This window comes from Podarcis muralis, chromosome 15, assembly GCF_964188315.1.
Source record: "Podarcis muralis chromosome 15, rPodMur119.hap1.1, whole genome shotgun sequence".
Classification (NCBI taxonomy): Eukaryota; Metazoa; Chordata; class Lepidosauria; order Squamata; family Lacertidae; genus Podarcis; species Podarcis muralis.
In genome coordinates this window covers 17722107-17740462 of record NC_135669.1, presented here as the reverse complement: position 1 = coordinate 17740462, position 18356 = coordinate 17722107, and positions in this window count along the sequence as shown.

Here is an 18356-nt window from a genome sequence, read left to right as displayed (position 1 = left end):
GACAAGGTCTCTGAGGCCTCTGAAGCAAAGTGAGGGGGCTACTTGTAGGCACCCCCATAGGAAATGAGTTGTCCAAGCCTATGAGTAGTTTCTGATGTGGGGGAGATGCTTGGCTCACTGATTGGCCTAGGCTTCCTGGCAGAGCTCATTGATTGGCTCCGTCGTAGAGCTGCTGGCGATGAAAACTCTTACTTTTTCAAAGAACTCCCAAACCCAAAAGTGAACAACCAGGATGTCACAGGATCCTGTGAGGCATCGGGAAATGAGGGAACACAAAAAGTAACCAAATCAGATTGTCTTCTATAGATCACAAGGACTGAGTTGGCAGATATAGTGCTCTGAAAAGTTTTATTTATTTATTTATTCCAAGTTATTTATTTGTTTTGATATTGTTTTTGTTCTTATAATGTTCATCATCACACATGAGTGCATGTGTGCAACTATATAAAATTTGACACTAAAACTTCGACAGATGTAATGAGAACAAAGCAGGGCTATTTCTATATAATTTACTCCAATTTGTTTCATGTTTACAACTAATAATCGGCTCTTTTCTGTGTCCGGGTATAAGAATCGGTCTGTACAATTTCAAATTTAACACCTGTTCTTCCTCCCTCAAGGAAGCCCAGGGCAACTCACAATAAGTTACATAACGTGGGTCATATGTCACTTTCCAGCTTCACAGGCAAGATTTGGGGACACTTCTGCCTACATTTGAGATCCAGGGGGTGCATAGAGACTCATTTGAAAAGCTGTCAGAATGCTGTCTTGCTTTTGTAAAAAGATCTTGAGAAGAGATATGAGTTTTGTGGGGGGGGGGGGAGACACAAAATCCTACTATAATTATTATTGAGTCTCAAAAATTGCCAGATGGATTGCTACAGGGGGAAAAAAACCCCAGCATAATCTACATTGCTAAGTAATGTTCATTTTCCGAATACCAATTGGATGGGATGTGGTCCAACTATCCCAATGCCGGGCACCTGTTTCCAAGGATCTTTGTAATGCTCAGCTGTTTTGAAGATATGTGTGCGTTTGTAGCTGCTCCATACCGGGAGCAGGGCACCCTCATCACAGAGTTCCAAAAGCATTGCTTTTTCTTCCTTTTTATTTCTGCCCCCCCCCCCCAAATCTGCATTGGATCCTAATAACAGGCTTGGTTAAGCTTCCGTCTCAACATGCCAATAGCTTCAGTGCCAAAAAACAGCTAGTTAACACTCCCTGCGCATCAAAGAACGAAAGCTGGAACTCCCATACAATTACTGCATATCTCAGTGGAAGGTGGGATCATTAGATATTAGCAAAGTGCGGTGGAATAAAAATGATGTGTTAGCAGGGGTTCATTAAACTATATTTTCCAAGTCAGGAAGATCAATGTGCTTGCGCATCATGGATTAGGCTGTGCCGTTGGTCTGCTCCCCTCTCCGGAAACCCGACGACGCAATCTATTGCCGGCCATACATCAATGTTGTGGCGTTGCACATTAACAACCGAGCTGTAGTTTCCGCCTGTCAGTAGGAACGGAGGCACGAGACAGGGAGGGAAGGAGATGAAAACAGGGAGAAATGGGGTCATCCGAGGGATGAAACCTGGTGGGAGATTGATACTATTTGACCTCCTGCTTTTCCTGACCTTCATCACAATTCCTCTCCTCAGTTGTGCAAAATCTGATGAACTTCGCGGGGCACTTTCAGACCTATTATTTCATAAGTGGCTAAGTGATTCCACAGACCGGTCTTCTATATTTCTGTCAAAAACCTAACCTTTGGAGCAGCTCAATTCCTCTGGTGCAAAACACCGGCAGGAATGGGAGATTATGGAGGTCACAGCCCACTCAGCCCTCTTATTTTAGTCACTAAGACAAATTGGTGCAAGGCTGCTTTTCAGTGTCAAGGAACGAGGGTCCATCAGCTTTTTGTACAATTTTGCCATAGAGCGCACCCACTCAGAAATATTGTTTTTGGTGTGTGTGTGTGTGTGTGTGTGTGTGTGTGTGTGAGAGAGAGAGAGAGAGAGAGAGAGAGAGAGAGAGAGGAGCAATTGCACATATTAGCACTGCAACAGAATTTCAAGGTTGCCTAACAAAGGTGATTTGTGGCCCCAGCACTCCATGTGTTGCAAACATGCCATATTATGACACCTGACTCTCTCAGAAGGTTTGATGTTGGCTTGGACACCTCCCAAGGGAACTGAGGGTGCATTTAATTGGCCCTCAGCTACTCTTAAGCAACATGCCTCTCTGTGAAGGAGGAGTTTGAGACTTGTCCTCTGTCTTGTCAGGAGTGCTAAAAGTTCGTTTGAATACAAGCACAGAAAGAAGCCGCCATTCCTTTTCCAAGTACCGGGAGCTGACTGGCAATTGCCATCCTCTTTGTTGCTGCCTTGGGACTGGTGGTGTGCTGAGATTACCTCCATCTGTGCCAGCTGCTTTGCTTGCTACACGGGCAACCTGTGTGTTTTTAAGACATGCTTGGTCTGGGGCCCAGATTTTGACAGGTTGAAGCTGGGATCTGATTCTGGCAAAGGCAGATGAGCATAAAATGCACTGGAGGCTGAAGGCTTGGGAATCAGACACTGGATCAGGCAAACAAGGATCAAGGGCTGAGATGCAGGGCAAGGCATAGTCAAACGGGCTGGTGATCAGGCACCAGTTGGGCATAAAAAAGAAATGGCTGTAGTCAAAGATGAGCAGGTGGTTGGAGGTGAGGTAATGCAAGGCAAGGCAATACATTACTACAGATTACAAGGGCTTGTCCACATTTGAACATTAGGTAAAGGTAAAAGGACCCCTGACCATAAGGTCCAGTCTTGACTGACTCTGGGGTTGCGGTGCTCATCTCACTTTATTGGCTGAGGGAGCCGGCGTACAGCTTCCGGGTCATGTGGCCAGCATGACTAAGCCGCTTCTGGTGAACCAGAGCAGCGCATGGAAATGCTGTTTACCTTCCCACCAGAGTGGTACCTATTTATCTACTTGCACTTTGACGTGCTTTCGAACTGCTAAGTTGGCAGGAGCTGGGACCAAGCAACAGGAGCTCACCCCATCGCGGGGATTCGAACCGCCAACCTTCTGATCGGCAAGTCCTAGGCTCTGTGGTTTAACCCACAGCGCCATTGAACATTACTTAGCTGTTAACCCACATCTTCCCCTTCACATTAGACCACAAGTATTTGTATATGAGGAACAACTTTGGTATTTTCCATTTATACAGGTAGGCATCCCCTTTGTGTTCGCCTCAACTTCTAATTAGTTGATTCTGTTATGCCAATTAAATACTGACAGTGAATGTGCTTAGATAGCAGCATGGCACACTTGGGTGTTGTTATTTTATTTTATTTTATTTATTTCCCACTAGGAAGTGCACAAAAGCACACTGGCAGCAATTGTAAATTCTCGGGGCACAATTCTGAATGTGGTTTGCTTACATGGTTTTCTGGTTTTGTGCAAATTTGAGGGATCGAAAGAAAATTCTCTCTCTCTCTCTCTGTGTGTGTGTGTGTGTGTGTGCGTGTGTGCGTGCGTGTGTGTGTGTGTTTGTGTGATAGAGAGAGAGAGAGACTATGCTTTGTTCAGGTGTGTACTGAAATAGTTACAAGGTCAGCTGGTGAAAAAAAAACACATGGAAATATTGGGGATGTAGTGGGTATGGAAGGGAGAATAGCAGAAAGTGATGATTGATCTACCCACCCCAAAATACCAAAACAAATCATTTGCAACCCTGAGTGCAGCAGTTTGGTGTCCAGTTTCCCAGAATTTATCAGACTATTCCCATACAGTGCAAATTTCAATTTAATGGGGGAAAGCAACAAGACTGATGTTGTTTGGGGGTAAAATCACATGCACTATGCAAATTAAATGGGAAATTTAGTCACTCTGGGTGGCTTCCAAGATATATATAAACATAATAAAACATTGACCATTAAAAAACTTCCCTATACAGATGTCTTCTAAAGGTTGTATAGGTACTTATCTCCTTGGCTCGGGTGTCACATAACTCCATACACTCCAACATTTCTCTAAAGATAATAGGGATGTCCTAAGGAAAAGAGGGACATTTGGGATCAAAACAGTACGGCTTCTGTAAATTCAGGGCAGTTCCTGGAAAATAGGAGGGTCTGCAACTAGGCTAAATTGTGGTCTATTTGGGGCTGTCTTTGAAGACAGTTCAGAAATGTCATCTTGTGTCGAACGCCTTGGTCCACCTGTTATTGGGTTTGGACAGATATTATCATATGTCACTTGTTTTGAAATCTGCACAGTCTGCAGGGCCATTTTGCTGCAGGAGGGGAATTACAAGATGTTGCCTGGCCCATCCAATGTATGGACCAAGCTGGCAACTGAATACACCACTACTCCCACTGATGAAGATCTTCCAAAGTCCTGTTGCTAGTTGCATCTTATGCAGCTGTTGGATTGGCCTTCACTGGGAGCACTTCTTGGTAGCAGTCCTGATGCTCTGGAACTCTCTGAAGAGGGATCATCAGAGCTTCCTCCCTATTTTCTTTACACAGGCACTTAAAACCCTTTATAAAAAGAACTCTAAAATACCTTCACATACTGCTGACTGAGATCTGCTGACATGGTTGCTGCTATCTCTTACCATATTGCTTCGAATTTTAATTTAACGTGTGCGGAGGAGGATGACCAAGATGATCAAGTCTCTGGAAACCAAGCCTGATGAGGAACAGCTGAGGGAGCTGGCTATGTTTGGCCTGGATAAGAGGAGACCGAGAGGAGTTATGACAACCATCTTCCCATATCTAAAGGGCTGCCACATAGAAGATGCAGCAAGCTTGTTTCCCTTCCCTCTGGTTCAGAGGGTTGGACCCAAACCAATGTATTCAAACTTGCAAGAAAGGAGATTTATTGACTCAGCTGACGAAGCATTAGGAAGAACTTTCTGACAGTGAGAGCTGTTTGACAGTGGAACAGACTCTCTCAGAAGATGGAGGGCTCTCCTTCCTTGGAGGTTTGCCTAAGCAGAGGTTGGATAGCCATCTGTCACGTATGAGCTAGTTGATATTCCTGCAAAGTAGGGGGTTGGGCTACCTCAGGGTACTTTGCAACTCCACAGTTCTATGATTCTACGATAGCTCTTGTTCTGCGGTGGTGGTGGTGTTTTTCAAATTTTGTTTGTCCTGTATCTGATTTTATTTATTATTTGGGTGATTGCTGAGACTTGGTGACTTTGGGAATGCCACAGGGCCTCTGAATGGGAAGCTGCCTCCTAGGGGTGGCCAATTTGAATGAACAGCCACCAGCCCAGAGTCATGTTATTACTCTATGGCGGTTGCTTGCCCTATTCAGGCCCAACCTGTTGTCTGAGGCTGGCAGCTGCCTTTTCAATATGACCGCCGATCTTGTATTGGCATAAGCTCAGATCACAGCACGCTGGGATAAGAGCCACTGCTGTGCTCCAGCCTCTTGCCTCGTGTTGTTCTGTTTGTTTTCTGCACAGGGATCACAACCCCTGGTGAAGAACACTTTTGTCATCCCATATTGCAAACCTGTCAGCTGACAACACAGTAATGAAACTCTGGGAAAAAAGGCAATTCCCCTTTTCTGTGTGGGCACAATAGGAGCGCTTGTCTGACTAGGGAGCGAGAGGGGCTCCTTTATTAATAGGGTCTTGCACATACAGAGGCTCAGAGGGCTTCAGAGGGAAGCTGAAAACCAGGCTTTCAAGCGGAAGGGAAAATGAAAGAGGAAAGGAGGAAACTCCATGGGGTTTATGGCTGAGCAAGGATTTGAACCCACGTCCACACTGAAGGTTCTGGGCAGGGGTCTGTCTAGCTGGACATGTGCACAGGAGGGTGACCAAGTTGATAAAAGGGTCTGGAAACCAAGCCTTATGAGGAGCAGTTTGGGGACTTGGGTATGTTTAGCCTGGAGAAGAAGAAGAAGAAGAAGAAGAAGAAGAAGAAGAAGAAGAAGAAGAAGAAGAGGAGGAGGAGGAGGAGGAGGAGGAGAAGAGTTTGGATTTGATATCCCGTCTTTCACTCCCTTTATGGAGTCTCAAAGCGGCTAACATTCTCCTTTCCCTTCCTCCCCCACAACAAACACTCTGTGAGGTGAGTGGGGCTGAGAGACTTCAAAGAAGTGTGACTGGCTCAAGGTCACCCAGCAGCTGCATGTGGAGGAGCGGAGACGCGAACCCGGTTCCCCAGATTACGAGACTACCACTCTTAACCACTACACCACACTGGCTCTGACACACTGACCAAGCGGGGATATGAGAGCCATCTGCAAACATCCGAAGGGCTGTCACATGGAGGATGGAGCAGGCTTGTTTTCTGCTGGTCCAGAGGATAGGACCCAAACCAATAGATTCAAATGACAAAAAATGAGGTTTTTTTTATATTAAGAGGTGTTTGACAGTGGAACAGGCTCCCTTGGAATGGTGGTAGAGTCTCCTTTCTTGGACGTTTGTAAACAGAGATTGGATGGCCACCTGTCAGGGATTCTTTCGCTGTAATTCCTGCATTGGAGGGGGTTGGACTAGATGACCCTTGGGAACCCTCAACCCTATGGTTCTATGATTCTATAAAATATTCTACAGTGAAAGGGCTCCCCACAGAAGGGCTTGATGACCTCTTGAGCTCCAACTTCCTGCCTCTATTGCAAATCCAGATGCAAGTGGAGACCCTTGTCCTTAGCACCTGCCAACGTAATGAAGAGCCTTTCCCTATATTTCCATTCCCTCCAGTGTCTGATTAGGTGTTAATTGGGTGTCACAATTTCCTAAGCGCTGGGCGAACACAGCAGAAGGTGCAGCTTGTTCCATAGTTTTATGAGAAATGTCATAAAGAGCACTTGGTTAATCGTCATTTGCAGTCGCAGTGTGCGAACGGGAGTGGGCTAGGATTCCATCATGCTGCGGAAAGGTAAATTATATGACAGCCAGCAAAGAAGCAAAGGTCGAGAGGGACTTTGCAGGTGCATGGAATTAGCAGCAACTATGTGCCTCCCATCATTGCAGAAAGAAAAAAAGAGTCCACCTGGTCTACCTGAAGGTCTTTAGGTGTCAAATGTGGAGGTCCATGCTAGCCATCTAGCAAAACTGGTCTTTCCTGGTCTGTGCAAGTGGGCTGTTGTGCATTTAGCATAGTTTCATGCACGTAGAAATCTAGCACACTAGCATTCTGCTTTCTGGTGTTAAGAAAGGCCTTCCACCCTGCTTGGAAAGCATTTGTATGTGTGTCACTCAGCCACCCACTTGCCTGCCACTTGAATTCTTATGTAGCATATAGCCTACTTGTACCAACTGGCCCTTTGACAGGCATTTAGGGAGAAGAAGGACAGAGGCAGGGCAGGAGGCTGGCCTGGGGAGAGGTGTGCAAGGTGAAGAACCCCAGCAGGACACTTCTGGGCAAAGGGAAGTGGGTGCAATGGAGGGAGGGCAGAGAACAGAACAGTAGCAACCAGGATGCTATTTATGCCCCTGTCACTGGATCTGTGGAAGGTGCCCATTAATCGATTCCTCCAGCCACTGTCCTTCCTCTGTGCTCCATCAACAATGCCAACCTTCTCAGGCGAGAGCTTTTGCTGCCAGACCGCCTCTGGGTACATTTGATTTTTTTTTCCTAAAGGGGCATTGATTAGCAGTGTTGTCTGAAACATAACAATGTGCCAATACTTCCCTTGTTCTATGACAGATTGCAATGCCGATGTCGGGCTAATGCAGTTATTTCTCCTTATTATACACTAATGCTTACAAAATAGCTGACAGTTGGCCCAGCTCATTAGGGCAAATCGTTTTCTCCCCTGGCCTTGGAAGTATCCATGGTAATGGTCCACTTTTGTACAGGGGTAAGGCTTGCGGGGGGGGGGGGGAGGAAGCCAAGAGCTACCCCCCTCCAGGAAACTCAATTTCTCCCCTCAAAGTACCTCCAGTTGCAAAATTATCTGCCCTGCCCTGCCCTGCTCTGCCCTGCAGCAACTTGAGAAACTCTTTGCCTGGTCAGGTCTAATCCATTCTCCCTATGCAGTTCATCAGTTTGGTGTCTCAGGAGGTTTGTAACCCTAGCACCCTCCCTGAGGCCTGGGATCTCCTATCTTTCATCTCCCACTTATTTCCATCCATCAGCCAGCTCCCAGGACTGTATGTGACTTACAGACTGGCCTGTGCAATGGAATACCTCACAGTAGGCACTACTGGGAAATGGCCACATTGGGGCCAGGTGTGATGATGCTTCTAGGAGTTGCAAACATGCAGAGGGACAGAGGGAGTTGCCTTGTACCGAGTGAGATGATGGTTGGTCCATCTAGCTCAGCGCAGTCTACATTGACAGGCAGCAATGGCTCACCAGGGTTTCAGATGAGGTTTTCCCAGCCCCTAGCTGGAGATGCCTAGGACTGAACCTGGGACCTCCCACATTCAGTGCAGTTGTTTTACCACTGAGCTGTGGCCCTTTCCTGTGCGTTCTCTTCTCTATGCTTCCCAAAGCAGTTTGACGGGAGTTCTTAAGCAAGAGAATGGAGGAATGGAGGTTCTCTCCAAGTGGTGTGTATGTGGCAAGGTGGTGTGTGTGTGTGTGTGTGTGTGTGTGTGTGTGTCTGCTGGGATCATCATCAGGGCTCTAATTCACCACCTTTGCTCAAAATGTCTGGCAGCAAGATGGAAGGGAGAGGCATAAAGAATTGTCTCCAGCTCAGTTTATGTGACGAGGTCACAAAGCAACAGAAGAATCAGCTTCTATCATGTTCCTTTAATCTCGGTCTTATTCGTGACAGGCTCTGTAGGTGCTGATGAGCCTCAGACATGGCTGTCATGAATTGCTTTGTATTTTCACATTTTCCTTTGCATCAATGAGGTCTAGAAACCACCACTTTTTAATATTAGAATGTTGAGGTACCTAGAATTCAGAAAGGGTAGTTTGGTTTTCAACAACGCATCACAGGGGAGGAGATACTTGGAGAAGTGCCTGTTTTATAGACTAGCAACCTGCTATCTGTGCTGGTAAAGCTGCAATCCTGTACCTACTTAATCTGGAAGTATGCCCCATTGAACCCAATGGGATTTAAGCTCTGACTGCACATATATAGCATTGTGTTGTAAAGCAATCATAGCAAAAACAGGCCCACTATGCAAGATTAAAGTATGGTTGCATGCTGATGCTACTTTCTTGACAAGGAAGGGCAAAGCTGTTAATCCAGGTATTTTCTGATGGGTGCTGTCATTAGACTTGCAGGAAAATGGTGTGTGTGTGTGGGGGGGGGTGTTTCTGCAGGCTGCTCCACAGTTGTCAGAATGTGGCAATGTGCTCTGTCAGGCAACACAAGTCAGCAAAGAGCCAGGAATGATCTGGTTCAACCCTGAGTGGTGACAAATGGGGTCTGTTTTGTTAAAACCTCCGAGATGTGCTGTGCTTCTGCCCTCTAAGAATAGAGATCCAGGAGTCAAGGAGGCTCCAATAGTGCTTTGAAAGGAATTCCCATTATGGTGGCAGGGACAGGAAGCATTAAACAAATCCTGTGACAATCGTGTTTCACATTGAGAGGGGCCAATGCCCCTTTTCCAAGGCAACCTTCAAAAGGCGTCCCTGCAAAAGGCCAATTAAGATACTGCTGACTCCCACTTTGCATAGCTCTCTCTGGGCTCAGAAATCTTCCAAAAGAAGTTGGGAGCTCAGCTGGGGAATGTTTCCTGCCTCCCCCCTTTGCATTTCATGCCTCTCAACTCAACACACACACACACACGCCATCTGTGCACACTGCTGATGCTCTTGCCCTGCTCTGCACATGGAGGGGGTTGATTGAAAGTGCTCCACTTTCCACTGCTGCATGGCTTGATCATGCCTCACAACTCCTGGACACACCTCACAACTGGCAAACACTTCACACAGCTTGACTCCGTGCTTCCACTGCTGAAAGGCAAACCGCAAGAGAACATCACACCGGTCGGTGCACCAGTAGCTGGGTTAGAAACTTGTGGTCTTCCAGGTGTGGTTCAAAGTCAGGAAGCCATGGAGCAAGGCCTAGTCAGGAGCCACTCTCTGGCACAGGTTCCACAAAGACTGTTCACATACCCCTTGGTGCCCACGGTGGCTGTCAATCTGCTCAGCTTGTGTTCAGTTCAAAGGCTGAACCCCAACAGGGTTCAACTTGCATCAGGATTCACCTAGGGCTAAACCTCTGCACCTGCTTTTAGCACAACCCAGCTAATCTGAAGTAAGAAGAGACAACAGTGTCTCTCAGGGTGACTTCATCATGCATCACCCAAAGGCACCTGGATTTCTCTGGAAACTTTTCAAGGGGCTTCCCACTCCACTTTCAGTCTCTTAACTGCCACTGATTACCTCTGGCCTTCCCATTTAGGGGGAGCCATCTCCTTTCTTCTTTTCCTTGGTGAGGCCACAATCCCCTTTGAGGTCTCTGATTCAGAGTGGCAGGCGCAAGAGGAAGCGTTCAATGAATGTGGGAGGGGAGAGGGGACTGAGACAATAGAACAGAGTGAAATTGATGGAGCAGCCCCCTCTCCAGCCTCCAGACATGACTGATTCTGTTGTTGAAGCAGGAGTCCCAGAGGCTTTCTACCTGCGGAGGAGAGTGGGCTGTCAGAGACTATGGAGAATGGGGAGGGTTCTGGGGGATGGGGGGGTTGTGGGGGGTGGTTTGATGGAACAGAGTAGGAGGATTCAGAGGTGGAGGAGGGTCTGAGAAAGAAGGAAACAGGTCCCTCTAGATGTTCCCACCACAAATTCTCATAGGGGCCAGTAGCTTGGTTTCTACTCCTCTGCTTGAAAGCTTGGCAGGTAGGTGGGGAAACTTGTTGGATCACAGCTCCAGTTCAGTCTTGGTATTGACCTTGGACTTGTGCACCCTGACCCTCGCTCCTTGACCCGACTTATTTCTGCTCACCCTTTGCTTTGGAAGAGCTCCTGGACTGTATTTGTCTCTTTGCATGCTGCTGAGTCTGTACCATTCATTTGCTTTAGTAAAGTATCATTTCCTTACTTATAAGTAAGTTCACCTGCTGTCGTGCTGGAAATCCGGTTAGGGGGAGCCTGGTGCTCCCTTTATGCCATTTTCCTTCCACTCTGGACACTCCTGGGGGCCAGGATGGAGAGAAAACTGTGGGAAGGTGTGGGGCAGCAAGAGATCTAAATATAACACATAACAAATGCAGAACTCTGCTAGGTCAGGTGTTTCTCTTTGCTTTCTTTCTTCACTTACCACACAAACAAACAAAAGATCAGTTTCAGCAGCCTGCTAAAAATGTCCCAAGGACAGTTTTCAATAGATGGTGAAATGGGGTGACAAATGAGCTGGGGCTTAGAAACGAGGAAACAGAGATGCTCTCCTCTCTCTCTCTCTCTCTCTCTCTCTCTCTCTCTCTCTCTCTCTGTGTGTGTGTGTGTCTGTCCTCTCCTCTCCCCACCCCCGCAGATAGTAAGGGTTACCTTCCACTCATCTTGCATTAGAACACTACAGCATAATCTTAATGAGGCTTAATGCAGGAGGAAATGGTGGTCCTAAAAATAACGTGGGTCTGGCGAAGTAATGACATCATTAGCAAACTCCAGACTTCAGGATTTCAAGCGCTTTTTATTAGACATTTTCTGTCAGTGCAAGATGTGTCCAGCAGATCCATTAGGCTTGTCAGCCAAAGTGAGAATGTGGAAGAGAGAATGAAGCGAAGCCCTGTGAAACCCCTTGTGACCACTCCAGTGTGTTGTTTTGTACGGATGTCTCCCCTCACTGTGGATCTCTGGGGCAAATGCTTCATGGCAACACTGAGAATGCAGTGTGGGGTTATTGTGTGGCTGATCTGAGGGCCAAGCTACGGGTGACACCTTAACTGCAAAGTTCTACCCTGGAGTGCAGAGGAGGCTCCTCCTCCATAAATGGACTTCGCAGGGGGCCTTATCCAGAACAGGGCCTTAGTATGTGAGTGGTTGAGGGCTTTTACCTTTGACCCACTGTGATCCATATCTATACCCAGTGCTTTTTTTTTTTTTGCTTTTTTTTGTAGAAAAAAGGGTTCTAGTACTCAGTTGTTACAGTAAGTGCCACACTTTTAACATTTTGGGGGGAAATTGCCAGTACTGCGTACCCTTGAGAATCCCCAAGAAAAAAACACTGTCTATACCTAAATATGCTGTCGGTTAAACCACAGAGCCCAGGACTTGCCTATCAGAAGGTCGGTGGTTCGAATCCCCACAATGGAGTGAGCTCCTGTTGCTCGGTCCCTGCTCCTGCCAACCTAGCAGTTCGAAAGCACATCAATGTGCAAGTAGATAAATAGGTACCGCTCCGGCGGGAAGGTAAACGGGGTTTCCGTGTGCTGCACTGGTTCTCCAGAAGCGGCTTAGTCATGACCCGGAAGCTGTCAGCAGACAAATGCCAGCTCCCTGTGGACCACCATTTTTAGGACCACCATTTTTAGGGCCACCATTTCCTCCTGCATTAAGCTGTCAGCAGACAAATGCCAGCTCCCTCGGCCAATAAAGCGAGATGAGCACCACAACCCCAAAGTCAGTCACGACTGGACCTAATGGTCAGGGGTCCCTTTACCCTTTACTTTTACCTTTATACCTAAATGAAAGAGTTTACATTTATCCCTGTTGAATTTGATATTGCTGGTTTTGGAGCAGGGTTCCAGCCAGTCAAGACGATTCTGAATCGTGGTTCCATCTTTTTATGGTGTTAGGTACCCCTCCCAGCCTCATGCCATTTGCAGATCTGCTGAGCATTCCCTCAGTGACTTCATCCAAGTCCCTGGGTATGGTCTGTAGGCATTTGACCACTCCTTACAGAAGCCAAGCAGGTCTGGGTCTAGTCAAGGTTTGGACTTCCCCAAGAACCACATGTGTGCTGCCTTGGGTTCAGTAATATAAAAGCTGAACAGCGTAGGACTTAGAACAGAGCTCTGTGGCACACCACTTGAGGCAAAGCCATGAAGTAGCACTTACTGGATACAGTTGCCCAGCTGTCTGTAGATCCACCTGTCATCAGCCCACATTTACCATCTTAGTCTCATCATGGTAGAATTTGACAAATGTGTTGCTGAAATCAAGATACACTATGTCCAGTGCGTTCCATGATCTATCAAATGAGTAACTATGTTTTTAATTGTTTATTTAAGGGAGGTGGGGGTTGGTCTGGCATGACTTATTTCTGATAAACCCATCTTGGCTCCTAGTTATTAATGCATTCCTTCCCAGGTGCTCACAAACCGACTGCTTTGTAATCTCTTTTAGAATTTTGCCTGTTATCAACAGCTGCGACGACATTTGCCCACCTCCAGTTTTCCAGAACCTCATCCATTTGCTAAGAATTTTCAAAGATTACTGACAGGCTCTGAAATAACATCCGCAAGCTTCTTAAGCACCATGGGATGAAATAAATATTCATCTGGCTCTGAAGATGGAGGTTTCTAGATATGCATCTTCAGACTCAATCTATGATATACATTAAAGAAACTAACTGCACCTCTTGGGTCTACTTCTTAAAATACCCAGGAAGTTTATATGTATGAATATAGGGACAAAACGAGTGTTTATCCAATTGTTAGTTGGCACCTTTTGCTCTCGAACTGGTGAAATATAACTCTTCTGCTTGCTTGTTCTGTAGTTTTAGTTTATGCATGAATTTCATAAACTTTTATCCTTTTGAAAGCATCTCTTCACACATACCTCAAAGGAAGAGTGAAGGGAATTGTCTTTCATAATTGTTTCAGCCCAGGCAGGGACTCAGTCACAGTGCATAAGAGATATCTCAGCCTCTTAGGGAGGAGGTTAAAAATTCAGGGACATTTAATTAGCAGCACATCCCCATATTTCTCCGGCTGATGGTGGTGAGAGAATACTGGTCTTTGAATAACGAGGAAACTAGAACAAGGAATGTAGGAAAATCCTGCATGCTGAGATCTAGCAACTTCGGGATTCCAATATCTCTGAGATTTCCCTGCACAATATAGCTGCATAATTCTACCCATTTCATCACACCCGGGATGGAAGGGGGAGGTAGCGTTTACAGAGACAGAACAATTGTGTATAATTTGTACGGTCAAGTCTTATTCCCCTTGCTCCAAATAAGGGATTTGACCATGGTATGAGAGTAAATGCTAATGGAAGCCAGTGCTTGAAGGCTCTCAGGCATTTGCCTTTTTTGCAGAGAAAACGTGCCCTGTGGTTCTCACTGAATTGCCATCTATCACCTTCTCAGAATAGAATCCCGGAAGGATGCCCAGGACTCAGCATTGTGCCTATATATACTTAGAGAGAGCGAGAGCATTTAAAAACTCTGTTCTGGTGTGAAACATGTACAAGCTTTCCATTTTCTTGTAATCTCTTAGCAAATAAATATATGTGAAAGCAGCAGGTTTAAGAAAAATTACCTAAAAATGAGAACTCGGCATACATTCTGATTCTTTAGGGTACTTGAGTACTGCAGGATCCCCCCAGGTCTAAAACATGCATGTTAATGCACACACACACTTGCTCTGAGTCCAGCATCAGGCCCTCAGTGTTTCCTTTGGCACTCCTGGTTGGATGGCCATCTGTCATGGATGCTTTAGTTGAGATTCTTGCATTGTAGGGGGTTGGACTAGATGACCCTAGGGCTCCCTTCCAACTCTACCATTTTATGATTCTGTGGTGTGCTTCAATATCCAGCTGGAAACATAGACTTGTAGAGTTTGAAAGGACCCTGAGGGTCATCTAGTCCAACTCCCTGCAATGCAGAAATCCTCTCCACAGCCATCCCTGCGTGGGCTCAAACCACCAATCTGGCTAATAACTAGATGCACTGATACACTGAACCACTTATTTGTTTTTCACTCATCATCTTCTCACTTCTTACAGTGAACATTGCTGTACTTACTCTGGGAGCTTTGACTGATTTCCCCCTCCTCACAACCAGACATGTTCTTGTCATGGTCTTGCACCAGGAATCTTCAAATGAAAAGCCCACCTACACCAGTAGCTCCAAGCAGATCTCCTTCCCAGTCCTTCCCATGTGGATCTGCTGGCACTGGTGCCCGCATCTTGTCCTAGGAACCCCAGAAAGATACCTCAGACACCAGGCTTCAGTGGCTAAACCAGGAAGTCTTTGGGTGATCAGGAAAGACCCAACGAGCTTCTCTGTAGAAGACCCTACAGCTTGAAACCCTGCTGCCCAGAAGAAATCAATAGTTGCAGAAAAAGGCACCTTTTAACTGGCCAGATACAATAGGTATATTGCGCTTCCATTTTAACTAACCTAGCCTGGACTAGAAGCAAAGGGATGGGGAACCTATGGCTATTCAGATATTGTTGGATGGCAACTTCCACCAACCTTGTGCATTGGTCACACTGTTTGGGGTTGATGGGAGCTGGAGCACAACAACATCCAGAGGGCCACAGGTTCTCCCGCCCTGCTGAAGCTGTTCTCTAGGAAGTGCTGAGACAAGTAACTTTTTTCCTGCTTCAGCTGCAGGGTTGCTGAATGTGGTACTGAACCAGCATCTTGATTCTTAACCCAGGTCCATGCTTAGTCTCCCCTTAAGCCTATAGTCTGTTCCAGAACCCTAGGCCTACGAGTCTCCATCTTGCCTGGACTATCTCCTTCTCTTTTGGGTGGCCATCTGACTCAATCAGGACAATTCCCCACATTTACAAGCCATAAACCAGTTGGGAACTCTTGCCCTGGGACAGACTAGTGTCCTCCAATAGATATTTTTTTCTTTGCACCCATACCAGGTGTTTCTTGGGATGAGCCATGACAGTCAAACTAAGACAATGGTCTTAGTTTGATATACAGATGTGCCTTGTATTTTTTCACCAAATCCCTGTAGATATTCCTTGTGTGGGTATGGGTGAGTGTGGATCCATTTGTATCTGAAGAAGTGTGCATGCACACGAAAACTCATACCAATAACAAACTTAGTTGGTCTCTAAGGTGCTACTGGAAGGAATTTATTTATTTTGTTTTGACTACGGCAGACCAACACGGCTACCTACCTGTAACTAGAACTGTGGATGCATTTGTGAGAGATGGGGAGAGAGGGTGGAAAGAGTTTTGTCAAGTTTTATTGCAATGTGATTACAGTCAAGGGAGCCTTTTGCACAGACCTCTGCAAGTATGCTAGACTCATTGATTAGTTTAGCAGTAGATGACTTGTGTTGGTGCTGTTAGAGTGTCACGTTGGGTTCTGGAGACTGGGAGAAGGAATTTCAGTTAGTGAGAAATTCCTAGGGAAGCTCAAAGGCATAGACATAGACAAACTTACATTACAAAGAAACAAAACAAAAAGTAATTATGAGGGCATCAGTTGGAGTTTAAACCTCATAATAACAAATATAACAAGTCATAAAAAAATAATCACCAATGGTCTGAAACATGAAATGGATGAATGAAATGCTTCTCATCCATCTTTCCTAAACATGGCCTCTGGCTTGGTGTTACACAAAACCCGAACAGTCTACTTTTCACTTTACCCAATGCAAAATGAACACAGGTTAGATCTTGAGAGGCAGTGTCGTGTAATGGTGAGGACCAGGAAGAGTCAAGTTCAAACCACAAGTCAGCCATGGTGCTCATTCAGTGACCTTTGCAACAGTCATTCTCTCACCTAAGCCCAATCAACCTCACAGGGTTGTTGTGAGGATAAATGGAGAGGCACACATGCTACCTTGAGCTCCCTGGAGATCTCTCTCTCTCTCTCTCTCTCTCTCTCTCTCTCTCTCTCTCTGTGTGTGTGTGTGTGTGTAATGAATGGATCTTTCTTCTAATGTCAGGGGACTGAAATACTTGGAATAATCTGAAGGGTCCTGCAGCAGGATCAGACCAAAGGCCCACCCAATCCAGCATCCCAGCATCCTTTTATCCCACAGGGTCTTCCCATACCCGCATGGGAAACTCACAAGTAAAACATGAGTGCAGCATCAATCCTTTCCCATTCTTGTTCTCCAGCAACTGGTATTCAGAGAGAGGCTGCTGCCCTGTTTCCTAGAGGTAGCATAAAACAGTCATGATTAATAGCCATTGATAGCCTTCTGCCTCCTTAATGTTTTTGCAAGCCTCTATCATATCTTTCCCCCCTGCCTTCAGGCGCCTTTTTCCAAACTAAAATGGCCCAGATGTTGTAACCTTTCCTCATAGGGGAGTTTTTCCAGGTTCTGGGTAATTTTGTTAACTCTTTTCTGAACTGTTTCCAGCTCTGTATTATCCCTTTTGAGATACCTCGATTCACCACAGATTTGTATAAGAGTATTGCAATATTCACAGATATATTTCTGATACATTCCCTAATATGGAACCTTCCCTTTTCACAGCTGCCACACACTAAGTGACCCCCCCTCCCAAGTCGAGCTATTCCCCCACAATCACAAAATCCTTTCCATGGTCAGTCATTACCAGTTCAGCCTCCATCCCCAAGTTTCTTTGAATGTATTCAAACATTTATATACTACTTTCCCTCCAAAGCTCAAACCAGCTCTCTAGTTATATCGGAGCTGGTGGCTGCTAAAGCAGGCTGGGACCCTTTAAATGAAAGGCTCCTTTCACAGAAGGTGGAATTAGTAGCTGTGATAGACTTGCAACTCCTGCTTAAGGCTCAGCCTGAGGATGGCTGGTGCTGAAACAACATCTGAGTTCTGCCTTGGTGAAGCTGTATGGAGCTGTCCTTGGTACTGCTGATGCCTCTGGCCTCTACACTGCACTCAGAGCAGAATGCAGCCTTTGGGCTGCAAAAGGTTCTCTATTCCTGTTTTAAAGGTTAAATTTTTCCTGAATGTGATTCAATTAACTCTTGAATAAAATACCACTACATCAAGCCACATCCCTGTCAACTGACCTGGTGCTGTCAGCCTGACGCCATCCTGAGATAAGGTTTTGTGCATTGTAAGGTTTTGTGCATTGTAAGGTTGCTCACAAAAAATCCTCTGGCTCAGAGCTGGCAGCAAGTCCCTCCCTCTGGCATGCTAAAGAACACACAATGCCTTATTTTTCTTAATTATTCCTGATATTTCACCTGTCATGTTGTCAAACTTCCTCTGAGAGCGGCAATAAATAGCACTTCTCATCTGCTGCCCTTAGGGGACATTTGATATTTATTCCTGTGATGGGCAAGACATCAGGACTAATTAGGAAAAATGGGGGCCTTCCTGCACCCAAACAGGAAAACTGTTTGTTTTCATAGGGTGATTCTGTCAATCCTCTGCAGCAGCACGTGATGAGTCTTTAGTGACAGCTCCCAAGGTCCTCGTGCATTGCGCGGGCGCGGGGGGGGGGGGGCAGAAACAGTTCAAAGATAGGAAATGCTGGTTCCCCCCCCCCCAAAAAAAAACCCAGGGCACCTTTCAGATGTATTACGACTCATCAGAAGAAGACAAAAACAGCAACAGGACCTCCTAATTTGTTCTCTTGCAAT